The sequence below is a fragment of the Pinus tabuliformis genome, chromosome J, assembly GCF_031772625.1.
Source record: "Pinus tabuliformis cultivar Carrire ecotype Pingquan chromosome J, CPIR1, whole genome shotgun sequence".
Taxonomy (NCBI): domain Eukaryota; kingdom Viridiplantae; phylum Streptophyta; class Pinopsida; order Pinales; family Pinaceae; genus Pinus; species Pinus tabuliformis.
In genome coordinates, this window is record NC_142295.1 from 666,221,367 (window position 1) to 666,235,692 (window position 14,326).

A 14,326-nucleotide genomic window follows, 5' to 3' on the forward strand; every position below is an offset into this window, starting at 1 on the left:
AGAGTGATTTCACCTAGCCATCCTTGTGACACTGCCGTGATTGGAAAATTCCAACCTGTACCTGGAATCAGTTGCTATCCCTGTTTATCACTCGTTCCTCAAAATACGAGTCTTCTTTGAGCTCTTTTCAGCTGACTCGTAAAATATGAAAAGATTGCCGAGTTTTGGCCTTCCAGCTCGTTAAAAAGACCGGAAGAGCTATCCCTCCTCTAGATTTTAATCTTTTTGGACTTGAGGGATTATTGCACAAAAAGGTCGAGCGCTTGTTTTATTCGGCTCGTTAAAGTTATCGAAAACTCATCCCTTTTGTATTGTTTTATACTTTTTCGGACTTAAGGGATTAGATGACGAAAAAGGAATTTTGGAGTTAACTTTCCATACCTTTTCAGACTCTCTAAAAATGAAAAGGACCGAGTTTTCCTTGTCGTTAGACTCGTTAAAATGATTAAATAGCGACAAACGTGTCTTTATACGAGAACGAGTTTCCCTATCGCTAAGCTCGTTAAAACATAGCGATGGGCTTGCCCGAAGGGCAGGTTATAGAACAAGCATATGTTATCCTCCTCAAGCTTGACAAAAATAAAGAGGTACTGGTCAGAAATGACTGGGGAAAAATTGGGAGAACCTCAAAGCTTTAATGGTAGCAAGTCGCTCTTGAACATGACACTTTTCCTCCGTACCACATCGGGTTGGGTTGTTTCATTCACCGGTCTCATCACCATGGTCTCGCCAAACCATCCACATTTGGGGTAATGCTACCGATCCATCGCATCAGTGTCGTTATATGTTCAAGAGATGTTGTTCAGAAAGAGTCAACCGTGTCCCATCCACTGCCATACATTATCCTTCATCCATTCATGACCGCCACCCTGAATCATATATCACAGATTGTTTTCACCTCCATCAAAATCATTAGCTCCGTTCCATGTCACTGATGTGGGATTCATTAAGGCCCTCCTTTGACGGATCGCTTCTTGTCGACTTCAACTCATTATCCAAGAAGTTGATCTAGGAACACCCCCCTCAGTACTTTGAAGCTTGCATGCCTCAATGGCAAGTTTCTCACTTCCGGCGACAGGTATACATCAATGACCTTCGACCGAAAGATTCTGCGTGGTGTTCGACACCAAGTCCTTTATTCACACCGCGTGGATTGTACTGCAGTACCTTGAGGGTCATTATCATTATCGGTGATTCCTCTCGCGCTTGTTAACGGTTTACATCATTGACTGGTAATCAAGCGATGTCTTTCCATGTTCGACTTCAGTGCAATTCTCACATGGATCGACTTGTACTTAGAGTGAAGATCGAACAAGTTTGAAGACCTCGGATCTAGTTTCATCCATCCGGGCTGCGATATATATTCAGGAAATATAAAGACATTTGACATGTACATCATTGCAGCAGATGATCATCCTACTCAAAGGATGATAATTTTCACCAAAATTATCAGTCTACCATCAGCCGATCGTCTGTTCTATGTACCAAAATGAATTTATAAAGCTGAGCATGGGAATGCCCGCCTCAGCTAGATCATGAAAGCAGAATGAAAAATAATGTATTGTATTATATTTTATTACAGGTCACCTCTCAGCGATTGAATGAACTTCGGATCCTCCTGATAAAGCATTTCACCCTATAAACGACCTCATACTTTAGGGGGCAACTGTTATAGACATTTTTGTGCCTTACAGCATGAAGCATGAAATGTCTATAATCTAAGGGATCCAAAGTCCCTAAACATGTTGTTCCTACCCCTAGAGGAACAAGGTCAGCAAACCACAGCACTGAATAAAAGTTCTCCACCTGAAAACACTCAAAAACAAGGCAATTCTGGATCATGTCAACTGCTCCACTGAGCATCTGCGCTGAATGTCAACTGCTCCACTATCTACCTGCATTGAATGTCAACTGCAAAGAAGGCTACCTGCGCTGGGCGAGTTTGGACATTTGGCACAGTCATTCCTCAAGGTGTCAATGCCCAGGAAGATTCCAAAATGACACTTGGATCAGGGAATTCGACTGGAGATGAGTAAGAGGTTCTAGATCTCCAAGTGGAAGCAAGAACCTCCAAGTGGACTCAAGAACTGAAGAATAACTGAAGTGAGAGAGGACACTAGTCAGCTCTCAAGTTGACTCATCCTTTCTCCAAAAATCCTATATATAGATCTCTCTCATGAGGTCTAGGGAGGCTGGAATCTTGTGAATGTAAGGAAGTGTTGTTGGTTTGAGTTTAGAACTATTGGGTGGTTTGCTTTGAAGGAGGTGAAGAGGAGATTTCTTTCTGCTGGGAAGGTGATGCTGGATTGGGCCTCTTATGGTTGTATCACTTCCTGAACTTTACTTCTTCCATTAATAAATCATTTGAGGTTCTTCTATATGCATGTGTCTCAATGATGTATTGTTATACTTGTGTATTTGATTTATTCTAATCCTTGAATCAATTATGAATGTATGCTTCTTGTAGTTTCCCTCTCTTTCCATTTTGCAGGATCTTGGTGTAGCTGGGCCAGTGAAAGAGCAAGGAGCTGGGAGCAAGCAGCAAGGAGAGAAGATTGGATCAACCATTAGCGAAAGACATCGGTTAGTGGATCTCTTTCTCCCCTATTTTACTTTCATAAAGAAGAAATATTAGATAGCTTTGCTTCGGTTGTTGCTGAGGTACTATCACCCTTAGAGTGGGATAGGGTCATTCCGTATTGGATAATTTTCCCAACAACACAGGGGTAACAGGTTTGTTCATTAAATACCTGATAGTTGCATGATCAGTGTGCACAAAAGTAGGATACCTGATAATTTAGTGTAGGAATTTGTTGATGGTGTAAATGACAACAAGGAATTCTTTCTTAGTTACTGTGTATTTTAATTTGAAAGGAGCCAAATTCTTACTAACATGGTAGACTACGTAGGGTACTTTATCCTCTTGTTTTCCCAACACTGCACCAATTGTTGTTTGAGAAGCATCCGTAGGAATGTGGAAAGGTAATGCCTAGTCTGGACCTCTAAGGATTCGAGCACTGCAGACCAATTCTTTAATCTTTGTAAAGGCTGCATCACAGTCACCTTTATTTTCACTGGGTCCATTCTGATTCCTTCAGCTGAGAGCAAATGCCCCAGAACGATTCCTTCTTCCATCATCATATGGCATTTCACTGTACTCAGAGAGACACGTTCTTGTATACATCTCTCAAGAATTTTTTCTAAATTTTTCAGCCCTTCCAAAAATGAATCCCAATATGGAGTAAAGTCTTCCATATAAATTTCAACACTATCATCTATCAAGTTAGAAAAGGTCCCCAGAATTTCCCTCTGGAACATTGCAGGAGCATTACACAGGCCAAAAGGAAGGACCCGGTATGCAAATGTTCCCCAGGGGCATGTGAAAGTGGTCTTATCTTGATCCTCAAGAGCTATCTGGATCTGGTTATATCCACTAAACCCGTCTAGAAAAGAGAAAAACTTCTTACCAGCCAATGTGTCCAAAACCTGATCAATAAATGGCAAAGGAAAATAATCCTTCTGTGTTGCCTTATTTAACTATCGATAATCTACGTAGATCCGCCATTTAACATTTTTCTTGGAGACCATCACTAATTGTGAGACCCATTGGCTATCTAAGATAGGGTAGATAAAACCCACATCCAGTAGTTTCCGAAGCTCCTCTTTCACAACATTTTTCGATGCAGGGTTCATTCTTCTTTGTGGTTGTCTTACAGGGCGACAATCTTCCTTGATATATATGTGATGGGTACATAAGTTGGCAGGAATCCCCTTCATATCTGAATAATCCCAGGCAAAGGCTTATTTATGCTTCTGAAGGACATCTACAAGTTGCTTCTTCTGGGACTTTGACAAATTCAGATTAATATTCAAGGTTTTTCCTAGTTCTAATTCTACTTGAATGCTTTCATGAGGTGCATCAATAGGTGGCTCCTCTAATCCTTTTTCTTTTTCCATAGTTTCCTGAGTGTAACAACTTAGGATAGATTCTAGGATTTGTTGGTTTGGCTCTAAAATGGAGGAAGGATCATCCATGAATGAAGTGATTACATCATCTTCTGATTCCATTTTTAATTGAAGGGCCTATCTAATAGTGAGGACTGGTCTCACTTCTTCAATTTCCGTTTCAGCCTCTACCCTAGATACAATTTTCTTGCCATCTGTTGGTTTTATGGGTGAATTTGGTTTTGTAGGTGGATATAACACTAAATTCTTAGTGTTATTCCCATTATAAATAACCATATTTCCTGAACGACACCCAATGTAAGTGTCTGCAGTAGCCAGCCATGGTCTACCCAAAATCAAAGGGTGACCACCCACTGAATATTGCGTATGTAATACTAGGAAATCTATGGGGTAGTGCCATGAGTCCACTGAAATTGTTACTGTTATCACCCCAAGAAACTCTCCTAGGTTGTAGCTCGGAGATGCTTGGGAACATACAAATTCAACTTAATGTTGCCAATGGATGAAATGGAAGGAATGATGCTTTTTCAAGCTAGATAACCACTTCTACTTTGCTTAACTCCAAACATGTGTGAACACCCCCATACTACAAGGCTTTTGACCACCATTTACTCACAGTTTAAGGATTGGATGAATATGGAGAATACTAACCACACCAGTAGATGCACAAAACCATGTGATGGTCGGCTGCAACTAATAAAGAAGTCTGCAAATCTAATTCCCTAATACATAGACATGATGATAGCTCTCTGGCATTAGGTGAGAAGAAACCTGAATAACTCATTCACTGATACATAGAAGACTTTAAAACAGATAGGATGACAACTTCTCTAATGCTAAACATCAAGAGCTCAGAAATACAGCATATCAGGCACAACTTGGAAAAGGAGATACATGAAAAGTGAGCAATTAACAACAAAAGAAGCTTGTACTAGTTGAAAATGAAGACGAGACGCTGCAAGTATCAAAATTGTCTTGGTCTCCAGAAGTTGAACCTTACATCAAAAAAACAACCATCAACCCTGATTACATCTTGTTTCTAGGTATATATAGAGTTTCAATACAAAGGCACTCGACCATTCTAAGTATGGAGAGGTCATAATTGACCACCAACCCATTTAGATGCTTGATAGAGCTTCTGAGTGTGCTTGCTTGCTGTAGTGGATGAATATGATATTTTTCTTGTGCTCTGCTATCCTCTCGGGCAGTTGGAGTGCCGCATAGGATGAAGCTCCATAATTGTTAAATGTAGCTATTTGTTCATGCTTCATCCTTTTCCTCCTCGACCATACTCTTGGTTAAATATGGTGGTTGAGGAGAAACTGCAAACAATACTAAAAACTGGTCACCTTCATCCTTCAAGTGCTCGAAACAGTCAAGGTACGTGAACTGCACAGCGGGTGGAATAGTCGGATGAAAGATTAATATCTGCCGTCGGATCGGGCAGATAGATGGCGGAGATGAGTCAACAGGGATATCGGAAGAGGCAAGAGTGGGATGATCTGGGCCATTGGATCTCAAGGGGGCAGATCCAACAGTCATCGGACAATGGAAACACGCGAAGGTTAATGGGCGAGGACGGAGGACGAGCGGTAAGTGGTATTGATTGCACCGAAGTTTGGCGTTAGGCAGTAAAAGGGTGTGGCGTGCGTTGCCATTCAGCACGTGATGCATGGCAGTGAGGAGAGAGGAAAACCACCTTCCATTTTGTGCTAACGCGACATTAATTCATGGGTGTGGGGATAGCGGACACCGTCCGATCGTGGCGGAAATGATCGGATGGTGGGGATTCGATCGAGCGGATTTTCGTCAGGCGCGATAGAGGACCGTTGGATTGGGGTGCGGCCATTGATGGCCATGATTAAAAGGAGATGATGGGTTATGTAAGCATGAGGTCATGTGGATGCAGTGTTATGGGGGTTTATGCTTTGTGCTTGGGGATTGAAGAAACAAGGGTTTATGCCGGGTTTTGGAGGAAAAATAGAGGTAGCGGGGTTAAGAGAGAGTAAGCGAAATGAAGGAGAATAAGGAAGATGACTGCCATGAGCTTCTTTTGAGCATAATAAATACGAACAGGCTTATATTCAGCCTTTAAAAGACCATAGTTATAACAGAGCTAACACTGGATCCTTCTGGGGATGAGATCCTCCTTGTGAGGTCTCAAGAACTGCAGATCATTGCCTTTCCTATGAAAACCAATTTAGCAAAATTTCCTAGTGTTCCATTGGGCATGGAGTCTGATTGAGCCTACACTAAAACTCATAAAATAACATATTTACAAATTTAAGGCTAAAGGCCTTAGATAACATAAATTTTCAGAAACTGCCCATTGACTGGGCCATCAAAAACTGTTTCTCCTCCCATACTTTGCAACATGAAAGTATTGTTCCCTTGGATCTTAGAAATGATAAAAGGCCCTGTCCATAAAGCATCAAACTTCCCATGGTTGCATTTCTTCTCTTTTAGTGCATCTCACTTAAGAACCAAGTCTCCAACCTGAAAATTATCTTTTTTTTTCCTCCTGTCAAAATATTTATTGATCTTCTTTTGATGTGCTGCAGACTTCTCAACCAGCTGTTCTCTGATTTGATGTACCTCTGCTAAATTAGTGATCCTTTTTGCCATGTCCTCTTCCTCATTCTGCTCTTCTTGCAAGAGCTTTGACATAGTGAGGGTTAACTGAATTGGGAATACAACCTCAGTTCCATATACCAGCTTGAATGGAGAATCCCCTGTGGATTTCTTGGTGGTTACTTTGTCAGCCCATAGTGCATACTTGAGCTTAGAATCCAAATTCTTCTTGTTGTCTTCCAACAACTTTTTAATTATCCTTATCAGACTCTTGTTGGAAGATTCTGCTAGACCATTGCCTTAAGGGTAGTATGAGGTGGAATGAACTAGCAAATGCCCATTGAGTCGGACATGTCCACCAATTACTTTGCCTTGAAGGCTGCTGCATTGCCTGTGACTAATTTGTGTGGATAGCCAAACCTAGTGAAGATGTTCTCTGTTAAGAACTTCATGACCACTTGATGATCAACCTTTCTGGTAGGGATGGCCTCAATCCATTTAGTGAAGTAATATGTGGCTACTAAGATCCATCTGTGCTGGCCACTAGAATGTGGATTGATTTCCAATGAAATCCAAGCCCCACTGCTAAAAAGGGCCACTAGCATGTATGGGTTTTAAGGGCAGGGGCTTCAAGTGCTGCTTCCCTTCAAATCTTTGGCACCTGTGACAAGATTTAACAAATGAAAAGACATCAGAAAATAAGGTGGGCCAATAGTACCCAGCTCTGAGGATTTTTTGGGCTATAGTTTTCCAATAATGATGTCCCCCACATATGCTGGAATGAAACTGCTACATCACTTCCATGGATTGTTCTTTGTCCAGACACCTCAAGAGAACTCCAGAGGGGTCCCTCCAGTAGAGAAGATTTTCATGAATGCAATACTTAGCTACCCTAAGCTTAATAGTTCTAGCTTGGCTTGAACTAAGGCCTGGGGGAACTTCTAGCTTCAGCAAGAATTGAGCTATTGTGGAATACCATTCACATGAAGTTAGATTTTCTGCCAATCGCTGATTTTGCCCTGGTTCAACTGTTTCTTCTATCTCACCATATTCTGAATTCATGCTTATCAAATTAATGTCCATTATTTTGCAATTTTCTTCAGCCATTAATCTGGCAAGGCACTAACCTCTTACAAGCTTGGTGGGCTTCAGTTCTATGTTGAATTCAATAAGCTTGGAAATCCATTTAGCCCTTCTTCCATCAACATCAGGCTACGTTAGGACATATTTTATTGAAGCAGAGGGTACATATGCAATTATCTTGGAATGCAGAATGTAAATCTTGAAGCTTTCAAAGATTTTATAAGAGCATATGCTTGTTTTTCAATGAAATCATACCTCAGCTCAGCATCCCTTAAAGTTTTGCTGAAAATGCCACTGGGTGCTCTAAGCCTTCCTTATCTGCTTGCATCAAAACTGCTGCAAGGGTGTCATCAGAGGCAAATGAAAATATATGGAATTCCCTGCTGTAATTTGGGCTGATTAAAGTAGGAGCTTCCATAATTTCCCTTTTGATGGATTCAAAAGATTTTCTTGCTGCATTGGTCCATTTGATTTCTGACCCCCTTTTCAACATGGAGGTAATGTGTTTTACAAGTTCTGAAAAAATCGGGATAAACCTCCTTACAAAATTGATCTTGCCCAGAAAGGACTAGATATCCTTCTTTGATCTCGGGATAGACAAGGTTTGTATTGCTCTTACTCTTTCTGGGTCAATTTTGATGCTTGCAACAGAAACAACATTTCCTAACAACTTGCCTTCTTCTAAAGAAAACTGTGACTTTTTAGGATTTACTGAAATCCCAAACCTCCTGCACTTTAGGAACACTTCCTTCAAATGTTGTAGATGGTCTTGATGGCTGTTGGAGTACATTGTTATGTCATCTAGGTAGACAAGGAAAAACTTATCCTTCTCTCCTACAAATGCTATGTCCATAGCTCTCTGAAAGGTGGCTCCAGCATTCATCAACCCAAAAGGCATCTTAGAATACATAAAGGTGCCCCACGGAGTAGTGAATGCAGTCTTCTCTTGATCATCTGGATGTACAACAACTTGGTTATATCGTGAAAATCCATCTAGGAAAGACATTACTTTGGTTCTTGCGACTTTTTGTAGCAAATGCTCCATCTTAGGTAGGGGATAACTATCTTTCTTAGAGCATTTGTTTAAGTTTCTGAAATCAACGCAGAGCATGATTTCTCCACTTTTCTTCCTTACCACTACCAAATTAGCTACCCATTTTGAATATCTGAGAGGGACTATGATTTTGGCAGCCAATAACTTCTTGATTTCCTTTTCAATTAGAGGAAGAAGTAAGGGATTTATTGGTCTTAACTTCTACTTAAAAGGGATGGTGTCTTTCTCTAAGGGGATTTTATGTTGGATGATCTTTTTGTCATATGTTTTCAAGTCACTATATTCCCAGGCAAAAACATTAGCAAATTGTTCCATTAAATTGCAGTACTCGGAACTTTGGGCAGCAGACAAATGGGTGGACAGATTTATATATCTTGGATGTTCTCGATTCCCTATATTATGCCTATGGATTGCAGATTGGTCTTCTTTTTGGGCAGCGTTATAAGACACATCATTCTGGGCAAACAACTTTTCTAAGGGGACTAGGCCTTTAGGTATGTAATTGCTGGGTAGCTGGACAATGCTATCTTTGCCAATTTTGTTTCTAAGCTGGGACTGGGGTTTTCTTCCAAAGCTTCATTCCCTTGGTCAATTTTCATTTCGGAGAATTCATCAATGACTTGTAGAAACCTATTTACCTCATCATCATCCTCAAAAACTTTCCAATGCTGGACATTATCAGGAAAGGATGGTCTATATTTCATCTAAACTTCATAAACTAGTCTGGGAGGCATGGGAGGAATAAACATGCTAGCAGACATAGCAAGGGAATCAGCAAGCTAATTTCTGACTCTAGGGATATATGGGATACAAAAGCTATCAAAAGAATCTTTGAGTCTCCATACCTCGTCTCTATATGCTTTCAGCCTGGGGTGTTTTGCTTGAAAAGTTTTGTTCACTTGCTGGATGATAAGATCAGCATCTCCAAGCACCTTTATGTTTCTGATTCCTCTGCCTTTAGCTACATTAAGGCCCAATATCAGAGCCTTATACTCTGTTATATTGTTGGTGACTTGAAAAGCTAGCTTAAAAGACAGATGTGTGCTTTCTTGTTTTGGAGAAATCAACACCACCCCTGCTCCTATAGTTTCCCTGAAACATGCTCCATCAAATAACATTTGCCAAAATTGACTTCCTTGCTCTCCCTCGACCTAGATTGTTGGTTTCTTGAGTTGCAATGAGGCCTTCTGGGATTCTTCAATCTAGAGGATACATGCTCCAAAATCAGTGTCCACAACATAAATGGGATGATTAGAAGGATTCTTCTCATCACTAATGATGTAGGCCAGCTATGCTTCTCTGTACAATCTCCTGCTTTCTCCCCCGAAGACTGGGACAGTGGCATAATATAAATCATTTTGTAATGTCCCACCTAGTCTCTTAATCCACCCTCTGGATAGCAACATGCCAAACTTGGGAGGAACATCTACTACCACAATATCCATCATCATGCTCTTCATGGGTAGCTGAGTTAGGGTAACAACTAGGTCTTTGATTAATCATAGGCATTTTACCTTTATTGAATCAAATGAGAATAAGTCATGATATGGTTTAGTGATATCAAGGCCTAACTCTTCCATGACAGCTTCAGGCATCAAATTGTGGCTGGCCCCTGTGTCTAGCAGGCAGTTATGGAGGGTTTTGTCATGAATGGTCAAGGAGACATAGAATGATGGGGAGCTATTATCAGTAGGTTCAGTCATTAGGCTAAGCACAACTTCAGGCTTATCATCTTGAAAATTGATGTAGTTAGTAGAGGCTGGTGAGGCTTTTAGCTCAAGGGCATCAAGGATAGGCTTTTTGAAAACTTCACTCTTTACAAGTTCTATCATAGGCACAGATATTTTTAACTTCTGGACTTCTGATTCAAAACTGAAAGGGGAAGGGGACTTGTCAGGACCTCTTACCTCTTGAGCTGGTGCTTTGCGGATGACAGGATCAACCACTAGTATTTTCTACTTGATATTGAATTGCTCTGTTGGGACAACAGCTCTTTTGGCAGGATTCTCCTTGACATTGTTCGCTTTTGACCTCAGATTATATCTTTGCTGTTCACCAATCTGCAGAACGGCCTCTTTGTCCTACTCTTGACTGGTTTGGTCTTGGAGTAATGATTCTTCATAGGCAACCAATGTCAAGAAAGTATCATTTCCCTTATCTTCCATACAATGAATTTCATCCACTTCTTCAAACTGCTCCTCTTCCATGACTACGTTTTGGAAAGGAGCCTTAACTCTTTGTTATTCATTAGCTTCTTTACCCCTCTGAATGATTTTCAGTTGTTCATATACTCTTCTGAATGGATTTGGGGTTCTTGGAGCAAATGTGTTTGGAAGCCTTTCCTTTCCTGAGCTCTTCTCAACCTTCAGCTTAGATATCTCAGCAACCAATGACTCTATCATTTTAGTCATATTGTCTAATTTAGATTCTGAAGATGAAGCAGAGGAAGAAGAAGCCTCACCTCTCTGCCTCTTTCTATCAGCATGACTTTTGAGCTTTTCAACAGCCATGATGTTTGATTCCACCTCTAGGGTTGCATCTTGCATTTCAGCTAGAGTGGCACATCTTCTTTCTCTTAAAAGTAGGCAGAAATCAGAGTCAAAAGCATTGGCATAGGTGAGTTTGGTAGAGGTGGGGGTAGGCTTTACTTCAGCTGGTATCTTACTATACATGCGATTGAATTTATTATTAAAATCAGAAAATGATTCCCCATTTCCCCTCTTGAGGTTTCCAAAACTCAGTATGATAATATAGCAAGCCTTTTTTATCTCCCCAACGCTACAGAAAAACATCGTCTAATGCTTCAATGTCTATTATAGACCTAGGGGCCAATTCTATGAACCATTTTCTAGCCTCCCCATCAAGGCTCTAGACAAACACTCTCATCCACACATCGTCTTCATGGATATCTAGGTTATTAGCATAACTATAAAAAGACTCAAGGTGTTCTTCAGCTGTTACTCCCTTTGTACCAGTGAACTTAGGCATATATTTTTGATACTTTCCTATAGGCATGGCATTCAAAGGAACAGGCAAGACCAGGGGTCCATACCTAGTAGCTATGATTCTTTCCATCTTTGTGGATGCTTGTTGGCCTGCCATGATTGGGGCAGGTGGAAGGATACTGGCAATTTGAACAGTAGGGAGCAATGAAATGGATGATAGAAACAAAGGAGTATGAGGGAGTGTATGGGAGGCTTTCCTTGAACTGAGATCCAAAGGGGAACTAGATGAATAAGGAGCTTTATGAATCTCTGAAGGTACTTCTTCACTAACAATGTTAGGCTCTAGATCTTCAAACTGTATATCCTCAGCTATAATCTTCTCTTGCAGAGATATATATGATTTCTTAGACTTACCTGATCCTGATGCTCCTTTCTGTGATGTTTTCCTTTGCTTAGCAACCTTCTTAGGGTCAGGCACTGGATCAGCTGGTGATTTCTAAGGATTTCTCTGGGTATGCCTCACAAACTGAGCCAGAACTATAATGTGGAGTCTCCACTAGGTTGGTTCTCTAGTAGAGTTGCCAGATAGATGATTACAACCAGAAATGTGTCCAAACTTTGTCTATCATCAAAGTTGGAACTGTGTCATTTTCCCAGGGAAGCCGAGCTTCAATCTCCTCTAGATGCGGTGCTATGGGGGTTTATGCTTTGTGCTCGGGGCTTGAAGAAACAAGGGTTTATGCCGAGTTTTGGAGGAAAAATAGAGTTAGCAGGGTTAAGAGAGAGTAAGAAAAATGAAGGAGAAGAAGGAAGATGACTGCCATGAGCTTCTTTTGAGCATAATCAATACAACCAGGCTTATATTCAACCTTTAAAAGACCATAGTTATAGTAGAGCTAACAGTTACATCTTCCAACTTCCCTATCGATTTGACTGTAGATCGGTCTTCCAATTCCAATACTGTAGGTGTGTGCTTCAAATTGCGAAGACTTAGCGCATGCATAGTTTCCGTGGTGATGACATTGATAGCAGCACCCAGGTCTACCAGCACATTTGGAATCTCTACCCCATTAATCTGTACTGTCAAAATCGGGTTCCCTGGATCTCCGTATTTCACCGGCATTGATTTTCCCATCATGAAGTCTGATAATTTTCCCATAACATGTATTGTAAGGGGGTCTTTAGTTTTCTTTGCAGGTTTCTTTGAACAATATTCCCTAAGAGACTTTGCATATATTGGCACGTCCTTCATATCTTGCAACAAGCGAATTTTAACAAATAAATTCTACAGTTCTCCTAATAAATCAAATTCAACTTGAGGGCTTGGTTTACTCATAATTATTCTCTCTGGGTAAGGTGGTTTTGATTGATGTTGTTTAACGAGAGGTGCCTGGTTTCTATCAGTTTGTTTTGGCTCTTTGCTAATTGGTTCTGTCTCATTACCTTCACTATCAAGTTGTTCAATGATAATTGGAGGAGGCTAGGCATTAACTGTCTGTCTTGATCGCAGATTCATTTCATACAACTCTGCAGTGGAGATACTATATGAAGGCAGGTTAAGAACATCAGCTTGATGAGCTTCCTTATTGTTAGGGTTAGGGTTGGATTGCATTGCAAGCTGAGGATGGGTAGGATAATTACTAGGAGGCACATTGGAGGGCAGTTGGAGTTGCTGTTGTGGCATTTTCTGAGGAAACTGTCTAGGAGAGTGTCCTCGCCAAGTTGGAGCCCATGAAGAGCTCGTACTGGATTGAGGGTACCACTGCTGCCAAGGTGGGAACTGGTATTTCGGCCACATGGGGGGATAAGGCATGGTCTGTGGATTCATGTTACAATTATTAAAATACTGAGATGGATCTGGGTAGATACCTTGATTTCCCATCGGTGGTCAAGGCTGCCATGGCTTCCTAGATCCCATGAGGTACAGTTGCTCCATGTCCTCCCCTATTCCTTGAAATAATGCTTTTAGGCCTGGCAAGGAGGGGCATGAGCTTGTTGCATGGTTGAGCTCACAGATCGCACATTCCTGTATGGAGTTTATTGGACATTCCATTTCCAGGTGCTGCTTTCTACACTTTGGGCAAAATATTGCCATGGTCCTGTCTAGTTCTAGCTACTTCTGTTTTACCTGCAGAGTGTCCATCTGTGCCGACAGGGTACTGAGGATATCTATCCTTAATTTTTTTAGCAGGTTTCCGATTTCTGATTTTGTAACACCCCCGCCAGACCCCTTTACTGAGTGGATCCCTAGCCTGTTTCTTGCAAGCCCCCTAGAGCACTGAATACATAAATTGCAAATATCTTCGAATATCTCCTTGGAGATGTCTCCCTTTCCCACAATGTTAAATAGTGTTGGCATTATGACACAGGTTTGGCTCGATGACATAAGTGTTGTCCTTGATGGCAACTCACTCAAATAGCAGATCACAAGTTCAGGCTCTCAAAATAGTAGAAAATAAGATACCCGCAGGTTCCTGTTCACAAAGCTGCGGACATACGTAGGAGTGTCGAACAAAAGCTGCGGACACGTACGCAGGTGCTCCAAAAAAAAAGTGCGGACGTAAAGTACACACACTTTCATGTAGAGAAAAGCGCGCACGTGGGAAATCTTATGGTTGGTCCATGGTATTTAGTCCGACATTTTTGATCCTATGGTTTTGGTCCGTGGTGTTTGCATCTAAAGTATTGAACCCAGGTTTTGGGTCCC